Below are 15,365 nucleotides of genomic sequence, written 5' to 3'. Positions count from 1 at the left end.
TAAGCCCCCCCGCTCTCCCTATAGCATTTTGTAATAGTTTAAACTAACCAATAACCACGCTTCTGCTTCTGTAAACTGCTTCTGCCCTATAAAGACCCCAAACCCCAGACCTGGGGCGCGCTTCTCCCTTTGTCAGGAGCTGTGCCCACAGGTACCTGTGTAAAATAAAAGCCTCTTGCTTTTGCAACTCGAGGGCTCGACTTGTCCTTTGTGGTTTCAATTTTACAATTTATTTATTTATTTATGTGAAGTGTGTGTGAGTGTGTGTGTGTATGTATGTGAGACTTGTGGGAGTTGGTTCTCTCTTCTTCCACCATATTGGTCTTGGTGATTGAACTCAGGTGGTCAAGCTTGGTGGCAAGCACCTTTACCATCTCTTTGGCCCTCTCTTCTTTTAATGCAAATGCAAATAGACATTCTGAGTGCTACCTGCAGTTGCCTCTTGCACCCTTTTTGCACACCATCACTGGCATGGTGTTACCTTTTGAGAAACACCATCTGTAGAGGATACTGGGCCAAACTCCGGCCTGCACCCACCATTGCCATCCTCTCTCCCTTGCTGGGTTTGGCCACTCTGTTTCCACTCTTCTTTTGTCTCACAATTTTTCTTTAATCTCCTGGGGCTGCATCAAGCTCAGATGTCCGATGGGATGGGGTTTGCAGGAATGAAGCAATAATCACTTTTCAAAGGTTGTGATTGTAATGAAATGAGACACAGATCCCCAGGCTGCTGGTGGTAAGATGGTTGCTACATCCTGATCATCAGGAGCACTGCCATTAGTTGGCTACTGGCATGTGCATGTCTGCAGCTCCCTTCCCTACATGTGCTGCCTGGACCCATGGGCCTTTTTACCTGCCCCTGCCTCTTGGCTTCATGGGGTGATGGAGGTGGCAGCGAGTCTTCGTCCCCAGAGACGAATGCAGAAGGGTTAGTCTGCACCTAATGCAAGGTTCCCAGTAGGGCATGAGCTGCACAAACCTGGTGTCTATCTGTTCTTGTCCATCCCACATGCATCCCAGACTAACAAAGGCAGTTTCTCTGATGCTAAGAACAGGTGTTCACATTTACTGAGTGATAATTATGAGACTGGCACTGTGCTAGGGACTCTGTTATCTCTCATAACTCACAAACTGCTCTCAGGTACCATTATTGTTTGTATTTTACAGGTGAAGAAAACAAAAAATTAATTTCTTATGTTAGAATACAAAGTACTGGACTTCATCATGGTGTCTTCATACATGTCATTATACCGTGTTCTTATTTGTTCCCTCCCCCAAAGCCCTTCCCTGGGCCCCCTACCCTTCCAGCTGATTCCTTTTCTTCCCCCCAGTTAGTCCCTTTTCAAATGAAGAAACTTTGGCATGGTTGAGTGACTTTTCTGGGGACCATAGCTAGTAACTGGGTGTGCTACCTCCCTGTGGTTGTCATACAAGTGGCTGCAAAATGTATGGCTTAGAGACAGAACCTATTCTCCTACAGTCCTGGAGACCGTGCTGGTTCAGGGCCCTCTGGTGGAATCTTTTGCCTCTTCTGGAAGCTCCAAGAATCCCTGTGGCTGCATGTCTTCAATTTTTGCTTCCACCTTCCCTTCTCTTTCTTATAAGGGCACTCAGTGGGCTTATACACTGTCTAGGCTACTTGCAATCTGAAAATTCTTAATAATGTCTGCAAAGGTCCTCTTTCCAGATAAGATCCTAATCCTAGGCTCCAGGGGTCAGAATGTGGATGCTTCTTTTTGGGGGGCTGCTTTTCAGCCCACTGTAGGAGCTCAGATGTAACCGTGCATGCTGTAGCCCTTCCCCTAAGCCTGTATCCACTCTGCTTCCCGGCAGGGGAATGCCTGGGACTAGCCAACAGGTCACATGGCAAGGATTTGCTTGTGTCAGGGAGTGTGAGCTGTTGTCCTCCCACCACTCACACCCTCAGCTCTCGACCATTTCTCCTGGAATTATTTTGGCTTTTCGTCTTGTTCTCAAGAATTCTTACAGCCCCATGTGTGCGGGAGTTTAGGCCTCAGAGGCTGGGAGGACACCCTCATACCTGCAGGCACCTTGTGCTTCTGTCGCCTATTTGCCATGCTTCCAAAACGGGAGTTGTGGGAATGTGGGTAGTGTGAGGGCCACCATCTTAACTAATGAAGTATGGAGGGAGGCTGCAGCTGTGAGGGTGGTCGAGCTGCTTGTTAACAGCAGCAATAATGGAGCAGGCTGTTCTTCCTTCTTGCTTCTCATTGTCTTGGCCCCAAGCAGCTATTTTCTACCAAATTAAAATCCACTCAATGCTCTTCCTGTCCCCAAATAAAACTCCCCTCCAAGCTCTTGCCTGTTTCAGCGAGACTTTTTAATAGACTATGCCTTGTAGAACCGTGAGACATATGTCCAATTAGCAGAATAATTTCACTTAAATATACAGATAAACTGTTAACTGACAACAGTGGCACATATGCGAGGCTAATTTAAGGCTAGGTAGTTTGGGAACTGGGATACTGCCTCCTCTCCAAACCCAATCTGTCTCGAGTCCTCTCCTTCCCTCCAATTTTTTGCTATAGGACACATCTCCATCCTACGCACCTATATGATAAAGAGGGACGTCTCTGTGCTGTGCTTGGTCATAGTACAGAATATCCAAGCACGGATATTCTTACACCCAATTGAACAGCTACTACTTAGTGAGCATCCATCATATGCCAACCACTGTGTGGGATACAGTGGTCTGTTCTTGAGTGGACAAGAGGTGAGAAACAGCTAGGGGAACTCATAAGAGCATCTGCTCCAGGAGGGCAGGGCCTGGGTCTCTTGCTGCTATATCTGTACACTTTCATGGTGGGCTCACTATGAACTTCTCAGTGAGTCAGTGAGGGAAGGAGCGAGAAAATTTCAGCTCTTGCTGAGTGTCCTAAAGGAGCTAAAATATAGTCACAGGATAAAGAGCAGCTGAAGGTGGGGCTGGGGAAGGGCTCTCTGACATGGGCTGTCTGAAGAGTGATCCAAGAGCCAAAGTAAAGAGGGGGAGACGCCAGAGGAGGAGGCAGGGCTAGCTTTGTAGTCCATGGGGCTTTGTGGAAAGTGCAAACATGGTTCTGGCTGGGGTTAGGCAAGTTGCCCCATCATCTCAATCCTACTAATGTTGGGAGCTCGCAAGGAGGTCTTAGCCTTCATTCTGGGACATGTTCAGGATCTGGACCTGAGGTGGATGGAAGGGCCCTGTGATATGATGACCTTTTGAAGTTGTGTAGTGATTCTAGTGGTGGATGGGATAGATGCCACATGGCACCTATGTGACCCTGACTCTAATTGTACATATACCAGACTCCCTGCAGGACTGAAAAGCAATGGCAGAATTCAGGTCATCCTGGGCAGATCTATAGAGATTATAGGGCAGGGGTAGGGAGGTTGGAAGGGGAGCCAGGGTGAAGGGGAAAGGCTGTCAAGAACCCATTGCAAGAATGTGAGTCTGTGTGAGCTGAATTCCCCCAGTTAGGCTCATGGACATCTTTGGAGGTCACAGACATTCTTCTGACTTCCACAGCAACTGTAGAAACCACAACTGTAGGGTCTTTCTGAGTACTGGACCAGGTTGTATGCCCAGGAAGCTGGCCCTGAGAAGGGAGAAGCCTAAAGCTCTGAGGTAGCAATGTGCTTGACTTGGTCAAGAACCCAAGAGGCCAGTATGACAGAGTAGAATGGACAGTGGGGCATATGGTACATAATGAGAGGCTGGCACAGGGTGAGCATGTGGGGTCCCCTAGGCCACAGTGCAGAGCTGGGAACTTTAATGAAAAAAAAATCTCCCTATGAAAAATTCCAAATGTCATTACAAAGCACAGAGAATAATAAAATGAACCTTCTACCTGGCACCTCCACCTAAAATATGCTATTATAATTCTTTCATTTACTTATTAATTGCTGAAGAATTTTAAAGTAAATTGTAGAAGTCATGGTATCTCACTGTAATTTCATATACATCTCTAAACCTGGATGCTTTGTTAAGGAATCACAGTATTGTTAGTACAAGTAATGAGATTAACGAGTTCTTTAATGTCTGTGTTAGTCAGGGTTCTCTAGAGGAACAGAACCAATAGCATGGCCAGATAGCACTAAGGTGATTGATTAGATTGGCTTGAGTGTACCGTTTGAGCAGTCCAACAATGGCTTTTTGCTCACTGGAAAGACTGAGAACCTAGTAGGTGCTCCGTCCATGAGGCAGGGTGCCTCAGTAGTCCCAACTTGACACTGAAGGCCTGGAGAATTCCTAGAGAGCTGATAGTCTTCGGCCCATATTGGAAGACCCAAAAAACTGGGCTCTGATGATAGTGCAGGATGGTGGTGGTGGTGGCGGCAGCAGCAGCAGTAGCAGCCTTACCAGCAAGCAGCAAAGGCAGGCAGGCAGGCAGGCAAAAGCAGCATTGATTGCTGTTCTCTCAGACCTCTTTATATATCTGGGCAGCTGCTGAAAGGTGGTGCCCACTCTGGGAGAGGGGCTTTCCCCTTGTTAATCCTTCCTGGAAATACCTTCACAGACCCACTCAGAGGTGTATCTCTTAGTTACTTCTAGAACCAACCAAGCTGACAATCACATCATCTAATGGCTGCCTGTGCTCAGTTTTCCCCAGCTTCTCTGCCTGCTGCTCTTCCATGCCCCTGAGCCTGGTGCCCAGTCTGGCTCTTGTTCCTAGAGTGAGGCCTCCTTGCCTGTACCTTTCAGAGTTTTGTTTTGTTCAAGAGTTCAGAGCTAAGAAATGAAAAGAGCTAAGAAATGAAAAGAGTTCTGTCCTAAACCTAGGCCCTGGGGGCCTGAGCAAGCCCGGTGGAACAAGAGGGGAAGCAGGCGGCTGGGTGTGTTATTCAGCTCATGGCCTTAGCATTTGTTATTCTTGTCTGTAATTGCCATTCCAGAAATGCCCTTACTTTTCCAGCCACCAAGCAACTGTGAGAATAAATTAATTATGCATCTTCTCACTGTGTGTGATTAAGGGGCAGATGGAGGAAAGAGTCCTTTAGCTTTTCTGGCGACTAGGCTCCCAAATGGATACTTTCCAGACCAGAGTGTACATCCCAGGCTCCTGTGGGCATCTGGGTTTGTCTGTGTGGTAGCAGGCTTGCTTGCTGGCAGGCAGAGTCACAAGTTGCCAGTAATAACATTATTAATCCCTTAAATTCGCAGTTCATTTACTGTTTGCCGAGGATTTTCAGTCACAGCAACTCATTTGTTGGGATCCAGGGATGTTGGAACAACCTTCTTTGCTTCATACTTTCCTGAATCATTGTTGTTGCCTTTAATTCCTTCACTAGCAAGCAATTTCTTTGATCTAAAACTCTGTTACCTATTAAAATGCAGGTATTGGGCTGTGGAGATGGCTCAGTTGGTAAAGTGCTTGCCATGCAGTCATGAGGACCTGAGTTTGATTCCCAGAACCCATGTGCAAGAAAAGCCAGATGTGGTGGTGTGTGGTTATAATCCCAGAGCTGGGGAAGTAGAGACTGGAGGATCTGAGGTTTGCTAGCCAGCCAGTGTCGCCTAGTTGATGAGTTCCAGGCCAGTGAGAAACCCCTTTCAAACACACACAAAAATAAACAAGACCAAACCCGAGGTGGACAGTGCTTGCGGGATTATCCAAGACTGTCCTTTGGCCTCTACATGCATGTGCACACAGTCCTTGACAGCTGTTGAGCATCTACTCATTAAGATGTCTTGGCTACTCATAATTACCCTTCTCAAATATCCCTCCTGCAGCCTTCCTTTTAGGATGATAGTCTCTGAAACAATGTGTGTGTGTGTGTGTGTGTGTGTGTGTTTTACTTTTACAACATTCTCTGGGTTTTTCTCAATTAATTTTGGTTATATATACACCTATAGAACACACACACACACACACACACACACACACACACCTATAGAACCTAATTTGTGTCTTCAAATGTCCTTCAGTGTGGATTTGTCCAGAGACTATCACTGCCCTTCCCAGCAGCCATCTGTTACCACAATTTTCTTAGGTGGGGTTGGAGTTTCTTACTCACTTTCTCATGTCCATGCTGGGATTTTTTTTTCTGGTTTGATCTTGCATGGGACTTGTGCATGCTATCAGCATTGCTGTGAGTTCATATGAGTAACTGATCAACTGTCTGGCAAACTCTCCCTATGGTCATCCACCACAGTTCTAGGTTACAGTCCACCATTTAAGGAAAGTTACAGCAGTAGGAGCTTGAAGCAGCTGGTCACATTATACTTACAGTCAAGAAGCAGAGAGTGATGAAGGCTTGTGCTTAGCTCAACCTCCCTTAAAATTTTTTTTTTGTTGATTGATTTTTACTTTGTATATTTACTTTTTTTTTTTTGGTCTTTTTGAGACAAGGTCTTCCTGTAGCCCCAGCTGGCCTGGAACTCACTATGTAGACCATGCTGGCCTTGAACTCATAGAGATCTGCCTGCCTCTGCCTCCTAAGTGCTGGGACTAAAGGTGTGTGCCACCACACCTGGCCCTGATTTTTATTTTGTGTGTAAGTGTTTTGCCTGCATATATGTAAGTGCACCTATGCATGCAATGCCTGTGAGGCCAGAGGAGGGTGTCAGATCCACTGGAACTGGAGTTAAGGATTTAATGTTAGCTGCCATGTGGGTGCTGGGAACTGAACCTGGGTCCTCTGCAAGAGCAGCCAGTGCTTTAAACCTCTGAACCATCTATTCAGCCCAATTTCCCTCTTTTTATATAGTCCAAGATCCCAGCCCAGGGAATGCTGCTACCCATAGTAAGCAGTCTTTCTACCTCAGTTAACCTAACCAGGATAATCTCCCATTGGCATGCCTTGAGGCCTGGCTATCAGGTGATTCTAGATCTCATCCAGTTGGCATTTGAGATTACCCACCACACAGAGCTTGTGCTTCTTCCTTCTGTTCTGCTGGTGGCTTTGACCTTATGTTTTTTTTCTCCATTGAGCTCCTTGGATTGGTGGTGGGGAAAGGGGGCCCTATTGGGCTTCAGCCTAGAGTGAAGGGGAGAAGTGGAGCCCGACTGCATGATGTAGTATGGTAGGAAGATCAGGGCATGGGAATAACAGCCCAGTTCCAGTTGGGACTGAAGTAAAAACAATTGGTGCATGTATGGGGATCAGAGGACAACGTACAGGTGTCCTTTCTCTCCTTCTACCATGTGGGTTATAGGGATTGAACTCAAGTAGTCAGGCTTGGTGGCAGGTGCCTTTACCTACTGAGCCATCTCACTGGCCTGAGTTGTAGGTTTTTAGAGATAGTTTAACTCTGGGAAAACCTTCCCCTTCTGCCAGTTACAGTTGATAAGTAAGTCATGGTTGTCTTGGTGCAGGACAGAGATTAGTGAGTCTTCATCTGGGCTCAGTGTTTCATAGTTGATTAGTGATGTCTGGTGTATGCCATGGGTGTAGTAATAAAGGAGGAACAGGTATGCCATGTACTCACTATTCTTGTTCCGTTCAACCATTCAATGTACAAAGGAGCCAGTTAAAGCCCAGGAAGCTGAGGTGATTTGTTTAGGATTATGTAAATTGGAAAATTAACTTGCAGAAATTGGCCTAGAGTCTGGTCCCCTGACTTCTGAGTCAAAAACCTTCCTTAGAAGCATAACATTATTTTCCCTTCTTTCCTCCATCCCTTGGGCCTCACACAGGCTAAGCATACACTCTACCACTGAGCTACACCCCACCTCTACCAGTCTCTGATATTCTAAGAAACATTCTATAGGGTTAAAGAATATTATAGTCTTGGAGTTAGACTGCCTGGGTTCTAATCCCAGGTCTGTCCATATGCCCTTGGACAAGTTATTTAATTTTTCAGATTCATAGCTTCTTTATCTTTGAAATAAGGGATAATAACTCCTCTTATCTTCTAAGCTGGTATGGAGTTAAATGAGATAATACATGTTCAAATTAGGGCTTAGTGCACTTGTATCCCTTTGCCCATAGGGGGATGTTCCAAGACCCAGGGGATGCCTGCAACTGGGAATCATACCAAACCTTATAGACACTTTTTTTAAAAAAATTTTTTTAATAATATAAACAATCATGAAAAAACTTACTAAATGGAAAGAGGCTTACAATCACTAATAATAAAAAAACAGTTATGACAGTGTACTATAATGATATATTATGTGAAAGTGGCATTTCACTCTCATTTAAAACATTGCATTGTGGTATATAGATCTTAGCAAACAGAACACACAGTTCTTTTCCTTCCTTATTAAGTTAAGAACTTTCACCTTTTCACTGGAAAGAGGCACATCAGTGGTTCTCTTTGGCACATCTGAATTCCCAGCATTAGTACCCCTGTCCTTTAGAGCCTTTATTCAGTAAAATAGGGGTCACCTGAACACAGCACCATGTTACTGTGACTGAGATGACTGGTAAGTGACTAGTGGCTGGGTTGCATACACAGCATGATGTGCTGCACAGTGGGATGATTCATGTCCTGGCAGAATGGAGCAGGACAGTGACACTTCCTTATACTGCTCAGACCAGCTTCCAATTTAAAGTTTGTCAATTATTATTATTACTTTTTTTAAAGAATTCTACTTAATAGTTTTAGATTGTGGCTGTGGGATATAGGACCAGAGAAAGCCAATCTACAGATGAGGAAGAAGTGCTGTCCTTAGTGTTAGAAGCAATTAAAACATTACATTTTTATTACATTATCCTTCTAGATTCTTGCTGGACACAGGTGTTAAATCTTCTTGTGCTGGCTGTCTCTGTAGCATCCCTCAGAGTCATCCTCATAAATGCCTACTTCTCTTTCTTCCTTACGGAATGTTCTGGAGTCTTCTGGGTTTAACACGTTCCCAGAATTTGCAGTTTGGTGATAAAAAAAAGCCCACTATACTGGGAATCCAATAGGAAATGCTGCTCTAGCCGGGGCAGCTTTTCTTCTCTGATTCTTTGGAGAGGACTCCACACTATTGCTTTGAAATATACAAGAAACCACCAGGTGTGGTGGCACTTGGGAGGCAGAGGCAGGTGGATCTCTGTCGAGGCCAGCCTTGTCTACATGGTGAGTTCCAGACCAGCTGGGGCTACAGGGAGACCCTGTCTCAAAACACCAAAAAGAAAAGAAAAAAAAGTACAGGAGACAGATGATCCACAACCATCATGGACCATTGCTCCCCCTTTTCTACTGTGACCAATACCTGGTCCCTCTTGGACTTGTATCTTTGACTTGCACAGTCCTCTAGTCTTGTCTTATTGCTGCAGCAGACGTCATGCCCTTGTCCGTTCTTGCTTCCTTCCCCAGCCACTCCTCAGCTTAGCTGTTTTGTGTGACTAGTGCTTTCCAGACTGCTATATGTTTACAAATTTGTTCCTAGTCTGGGGTTATTTTCTGACTTCCTGAAACAGCTCCAGGTGGCCCAGACCTGCTCAGGGATAGCTGTGGTGGCCTGATATGTGGCTGATGCTGAGCATGGGGCCTGTGGTAAGTGAGTGTTACAAGAAAGTGGGGAGTGCATTGTTGGAGACCCATAACAGGCATTGGCCACTTGACTGTTTTTCTTCTAATTCAGGAGGAATATTTAATAGTGTAGAGGGGTTGCAGAGTCTGTGAGATGGATACAGGTTTTGGAGTTAGAGGAGCAACATAAACCCAAGACCTACTTTTTGCTGACTTTATCTTGGCAAAGCCCCGAACTGTTTTGAGGCTTGGTTTCTGCATCTGTATATTGGGTGAATGGCAGCACCCACTTCACAGGCTCTTACCTGGATCAGGGGATGACATGTTTAAAAGGCTGAATGCATTGCAGAAGGCCATGTGTTTGCTATGAAGACAGCTATTACAGAGCATGTAGTGAGCACAATTTTACTTCCCGCTAGCTTATATCCGCTATGCAGGGAGAGTGAATCAATTCAAATAGAGACTAATGATTATAGAGGGGGACTGTGAAACCCACAGGTGCTGACGAGACCCTCATTTTATTTTATTTTATTTATTTATTATTTATTTTTTGGCCTTTTTGAGATGGGGTCTTCCTGTAGCCCCAACTGACCTAAACTTACTGTGTAGACAGGCTGGCCTTGAATTCACAGAGATCCTCCTGCCTCTGCGTCCCGAGTGCTGGGACTAAAGGCGTGCACCACCATGCTGGCCTGAGACCCTCATCTTAATATGAAATTATTAACTAAGTTGACTATTAGTAAACTTCTCAGTTAGTGCTGTGAAGATCATAATGCTGAAGTCTGCTCTGTCAGGTATGAATATGACCTTTTCTATGCTTTTAGAATCAGTTGCAATCTTTTTTCTTTCAGTCTGTGTGTGTCTTTGCCAGTACGGTGAGTTCCTTGTGGACAGCAAATGGTTGGATTTTTTTAAACAGGGCCTCATATGTAACTCTGGCTGGCCTGGAACTTGTTAGGTAGACCAGGTTAACCTCAGACTCAGAGATTCACCTGTCTCTGCCTCCTAAGTGCTGGAATTAAAAATGTGCTGCCGTGCCCCGTGGATTTAAAAAGAAATGCATTCAGACCCTCTGTGTTTTTAAATTAGAATTAAGAGTTTACATTTAGGGTTGTCACTGAAAGGTATGTACTAATCGTTCCCTTTTTCATCTTAGCGGTTCGCTGGGTTACTGCTGCCTGGCTTCCTGTCTTGTTGAGTGATAGCTCCCCTGCATATGCTCTTGTCCAGACAACATGTGCCATGTTGCCATGTGCCACAGGCAGGGGGCCCTCACCAAAGCTGGTGCTGTTTGGACTGTCAGTTTCCAAAAGAAGCTTCTTTAAAAGTAAGGTACTTATCCTTATGTATTTCATTTTAGTAACAGAAAACAGACTAGTGAAGCACGTGTTTGTGCAGTGTGGTGCTCTCTACCAGAGGCCCTCCTCAGAAGCCAGTGCCTTTTTTTCTTTTCTTTTTTTTTAAAAAATATTTTATTATTTTTATTTTATGTGTATGAGTGTATTGCCTGCATGTATGTGAGTGCACCCGTGTCTTGCAATGCCCGCAGAGGCCAGAAGAGGGCTTTGGATTCCCCTGAAACTGGAGTTAAGGACGGTTCGTAGCTGCCATGTGGGTGCTGGGAATCGAACCCAGGTCCTCTGCAAGAGCAGTACTCTTAACCGCTGAGCCATCTCTCCAGCCCCTGATGCCTTTCTTTCAACCCCCACAACTATACACCTCTTTTCCTTGTAAAGTACCCAGACTCAGTAATTTCAAAAGACTGATACAAGTTCATAAATATTTATGATTTTATGTCCTTTTGATGGATTGATTCCTTTATTCTTGTGAAATGTCCTTTATCTTTGGTAATTCTTTTTTTCTTTATTTTCATTCTTTTATATTTTATAAGCTCTATTTAAATATTTTATTATTTCTATTTTCTGTGTATGAGTATATTGCCTACATGTGTGTAGGTGTACCAGTGTTGTGCAGTGCCTGTGGAGGTCAGAAGAGGGTGTTGGATCCTCTGGAACTGGAGTTATGCATGGTTGTTAACTACCACGTGGGTGCTGGGAATTGAACGTGGGTTCTCTGCAAGAGCATCCAGTGCTCTTAACGACTGAGCCATCTCTCCAGCCCTTCTTATTTTATATTTTGAGGCAAGATCTCAGAGTGTAGACCAGGCCTTGAACTTGTGTGGCAGTCGTCCTGCCTCATCCTTCTGAATGTTCGAATTACAATCTCTTCAGTCAGTTTTAACTATTATACATATAGAAGTTTCAGCGTTCTCTCGATTAGTGCAGGCATGGTATGTATATTTTTATCCTTTAATATTTAATCTATTTGTGATTTTATATTTAAAGGAGAATTTCTTGTAGGTAGCATATACTTGAATATACAGAGTCTTGCTATGTAATTGACTGGCTTGGCATCTGCTGTGTAGACCGGGCCGGCCTGAAACTTACAAAGATCTACCTGCTTCTGCCTTTCAGGTGCTGAGATGAAGAGAGTGCAGCACCACACCCAGCCCGAGTGTCTTTGTTCCCACTGTGTTCTCTGCTCTTCTTCCCCGTTTTCTCTCTCAGGCCTCCTTTTGATTAATTTTTTTCATGGCTTCTTTTTATCTACTTTGTTGACTTATAAGGTACAATTTTCCTGTTATTTTATTGCTATTTCAGTAATAGTATGTAGATTTAACTTATCATGGACTACACTGACATATTCACTACTTTAAAGCCTGTAAGGATCTGGAGTGTGCTTTGGCTTTTCTTCAGCCTCTGTGCTGTTCACATCTTTCACACTGCCTTTACCTGTTGTCACTCCACACTGCATTGCTACTCTTTTCGCTCAAGCAGTCACTTATCTTTTAAAGAGATCTAAAATATAAGAACGAGATTCTTGTGAGTTACCCATCACATTACTCCTTCTGGTCACTTTTTTCCCTTTCAGGGACTGTATTTCCGTCTGGGGTTACTTGCCTTTTGATGGAGATCTTGAACATTTCTTACAGTGCATAAGATTAATTCTATCATCTTTTAAATTTTTCTTTATTTATTTCTTTAATTATTTATTTAATAACCACATAGAAGAACAACACTGACATATTCAATAATTTCCAGAGCTAAGATGCATCTCTTTCAAAATTGGCTGTAAATTTTTAGGTTTACAGTTGAAGTAATACAGTTAAACAATATTGTACTCAGTATAAACCCTAAAAGACATAAAATTGAATAAGGTTTTAACCTTTAAAAAGATCTCCATTTCATTTTAAAATATACTGTTTCATACAGAAAAACTCATTTTTAATGCAACTAATGCTTAGATGTTTGCACATGTGTCTCTAATCTCTTTATCTGATTTTTACTAGTCACAGTCAGTTACTTTCTGAGATCCTTGGCACCTGAGCATGGATATAAAGTCGTCAGATAGATTTCAATGGTAATGTTTTTCACATCTACTAATTAACATGAAGCATTTTTTTTTGGCCTTTTGAGACAGGGTATCCCTGTAGTCTCAGCTGACCTGAACTCTATGTAGACCAGGCTGGCCTTGAACTCACAGCAATCCGCCTGCCTCTGCCTCCCAAGTACTGGGACTAAAGGTGTATGCCACCATGCCCAGCCATAACATGAAGCAAATTTTTATGCATCTTCCTCCAATATAACTCAAAATTTTTTTTATTTATTGACTTTTTTTGTGTGTATTTCATCCAGAACGTCCCAAACAATCTTATTAATCTATATACCCACATCCCAGGTGGCACACTCCCCCCACCCCTTGCTGGAACCCATATACTCTGTCATTCCTGTTACTGTCCACTGTCTTATCGGCGCCCACAGCTGTTCCCCAGTGCTTGTCCATCTGCTGAGACTACTCAGACTATCTAAAGTTCCTTGTTTTAGGAAGATCAGCTCTTCCTCACCTAGCAGCAAGCAGTTGCCAATATTCATTTTCCCAGTTCTCTGCTGGGTTACTGTCTGGGAGTCTCTTGGGCCACCCTGGCCAACAACTCAAAGGAAGGTATCTCCAGTCTGGCATTGTTTCTTGTTATGTAGCCTTTAGCTGTATACATGGACTCTTAAAGAATTATATTGATCCCTTTAATCTTTGGTTATACTTTCCTTTTGGGTGTTTAAGACCATACAGTTGGCCCAGATAAGCCAAATTATTTTTACTCTTAAAGTTGTTTGAGGATCTGTTCCTCAGGGGTCACATGGGCTTGGGAAGAGCCCCTGGATCCTTTCTTTTACTGCTCGACCACAGTTGGCTTTGCTTGAAAGCATGGAGAAAATGATTCCTCTGTGCTGACCCTCCTTTTTGTAGACTGGACACTAGTTTAAGTCCATCTGGTGGGGTCTCCTTGGCCTCCTTGATCAAGAGGACAGGTGACCCACCACCATTAGAGGACATTTTGAGAGATGCTTATAGTCCCCTGGAACTAGTCCTGCTGAGCCATCTCTCCAGCCCCTATTTTTACTCTTAAGGTCATTTGAGGATCTGTTCCTCAGGGGTCATATGGGCTTGGGTGGAGCCCTTGGCTCCTTTCTTTTACCAGTTCCATCTATGTGAGGATAAATCAAAGGTCCTGCTTGACCGTGGATGGCTTTACTTGGGAAGCATGGAGGAAATGTTTCCTCTATGTTGACCTCTTTGTAGACTGGACACTGGTTCAAGTCCATTTGATGGGGTCTCCATGGCCTCCTTGATCAAGAGGACAGGTGACTCACCACAGTTACAGGACATTTTGAGAGATGCTCATAGTCCCCTGGAACTTAGTCGACCTTGGAGGGCAAGGAGCAAAAACTGTCCTTTAAGTCCCTTTGACCAAATTAGTATAGGCCTCAAAGTATGGCTGTTAAACATCCAAGAAGGTTAGTTCCACCAGTCTGGTACTTTTAATTATCATGTGCTATATAGATAAAGCTTGGACAAAGACCAAACATTCTCAGATAAACCTTGACTAGACATATATTATATTCCTTGAGCTAGTTTTATGTATAATTTGTCAGTAGGTTGTTGGACTAATATGGTTCCCTCTGGTTTTTTTAAATCTAGCTAGGCATTATTTATCCCTCACATTGTCTAGCCCTTCCACTGTGGTTTCCCCATTTAAGGTGCCCCATTTTTCCCATTTCTCCCTTAATAATACCCTTCTCCTATGGTCCCACCTCTCTTGAGCTCCTTTCCATTTATCGCCTAGTTTCCTTGTATAACCTTCCCTAGCCCCTCCCCTTAAAATACCCCATTTCCATATCTCCCTTATTAATACCTGTTTCCTACTGTTCTTCTCTTTCAGATTCTTTCTTTTCCTTTACCGCTCTGGTTCCATCTGCAGTTACATCAGGATACATATGCAAATACAAGGGTTTTTTTGTTTGTTTGTTTGTTTTCTTTTAGTTTGTGTTACTTCACTTAGAACAATAGTTTCTTGTTCCATCCATTTACCTGCGAATTTCATGGTTTCATCTTTCTTTACTGCTCAGTTAAACTCCATTGTGTAAATAAACCACATTTTCATTATCCACTCATCGGTTGAGGGACACTTAGGTTGCTTCCATCTCTTAGCTATTGTGAAAAGAGCAGCAACAAACATGGATGTACCAGTATCTCTGCAATAGGATGAGTTCTTTGGGTATATGCCAAGGATGATATAACTGGGTCAAATGATAGGTTCATTTGTAGTTTTTGAAGAGCTCTCCACACTGCTTTTCATAGGAGTTGAACAAGTTTGCAGCCCCACCAGCAGTGGATGAGCATTCCCTTTCCCCACACCCTCTCCAACATTTAGTATCATTTGCTCTCATGATCTTAGCCAGATCTTAGACTGGGGTAAGATGAAATCTTAAAGTGGTTTTAATTTGCATTTCCCTAATTATTAAAGATGATGAACACTTTTTGAGGTGTTTCTTAGCCATCTTTATTTCTTTCTTTCAGAACTCTGTTTAGATCTCTAGCCCATCTTTTAACTGGGTCA

The 15,365-nt window shown here is 43.6% G+C and overlaps 1 protein-coding gene across 13 annotated transcripts in view; it reads left to right on the top strand.

Moving 5' to 3' along the window:
- Adck1 (aarF domain containing kinase 1) overlaps positions 1–15,365 on the top strand; it is a 130,973-nt gene that overhangs the window by 22,955 nt on the left and 92,653 nt on the right. The window contains exon 1 of one of the 13 annotated variants that reach the window (XR_003850629.1): positions 11,952–12,035. The exons of the other annotated variants lie outside the window; for them this stretch is intronic. The gene's annotated coding sequence lies outside the window, so the exon portion shown is untranslated. Of the gene's footprint in view, positions 1–11,951; positions 12,036–15,365 lie in introns of those variants that run through there. 13 annotated transcript variants of the gene reach the window in all.

The sequence above is a fragment of the Nannospalax galili genome, unplaced genomic scaffold (genome assembly GCF_000622305.1).
Source record: "Nannospalax galili isolate Female #2095 unplaced genomic scaffold, S.galili_v1.0 scaffold330, whole genome shotgun sequence".
Lineage (NCBI taxonomy): Eukaryota > Metazoa > Chordata > Mammalia > Rodentia > Spalacidae > Nannospalax > Nannospalax galili.
Note: the sequence above shows the minus strand (reverse complement) of the source record. Positions and strands in the feature narration are given on the sequence as shown.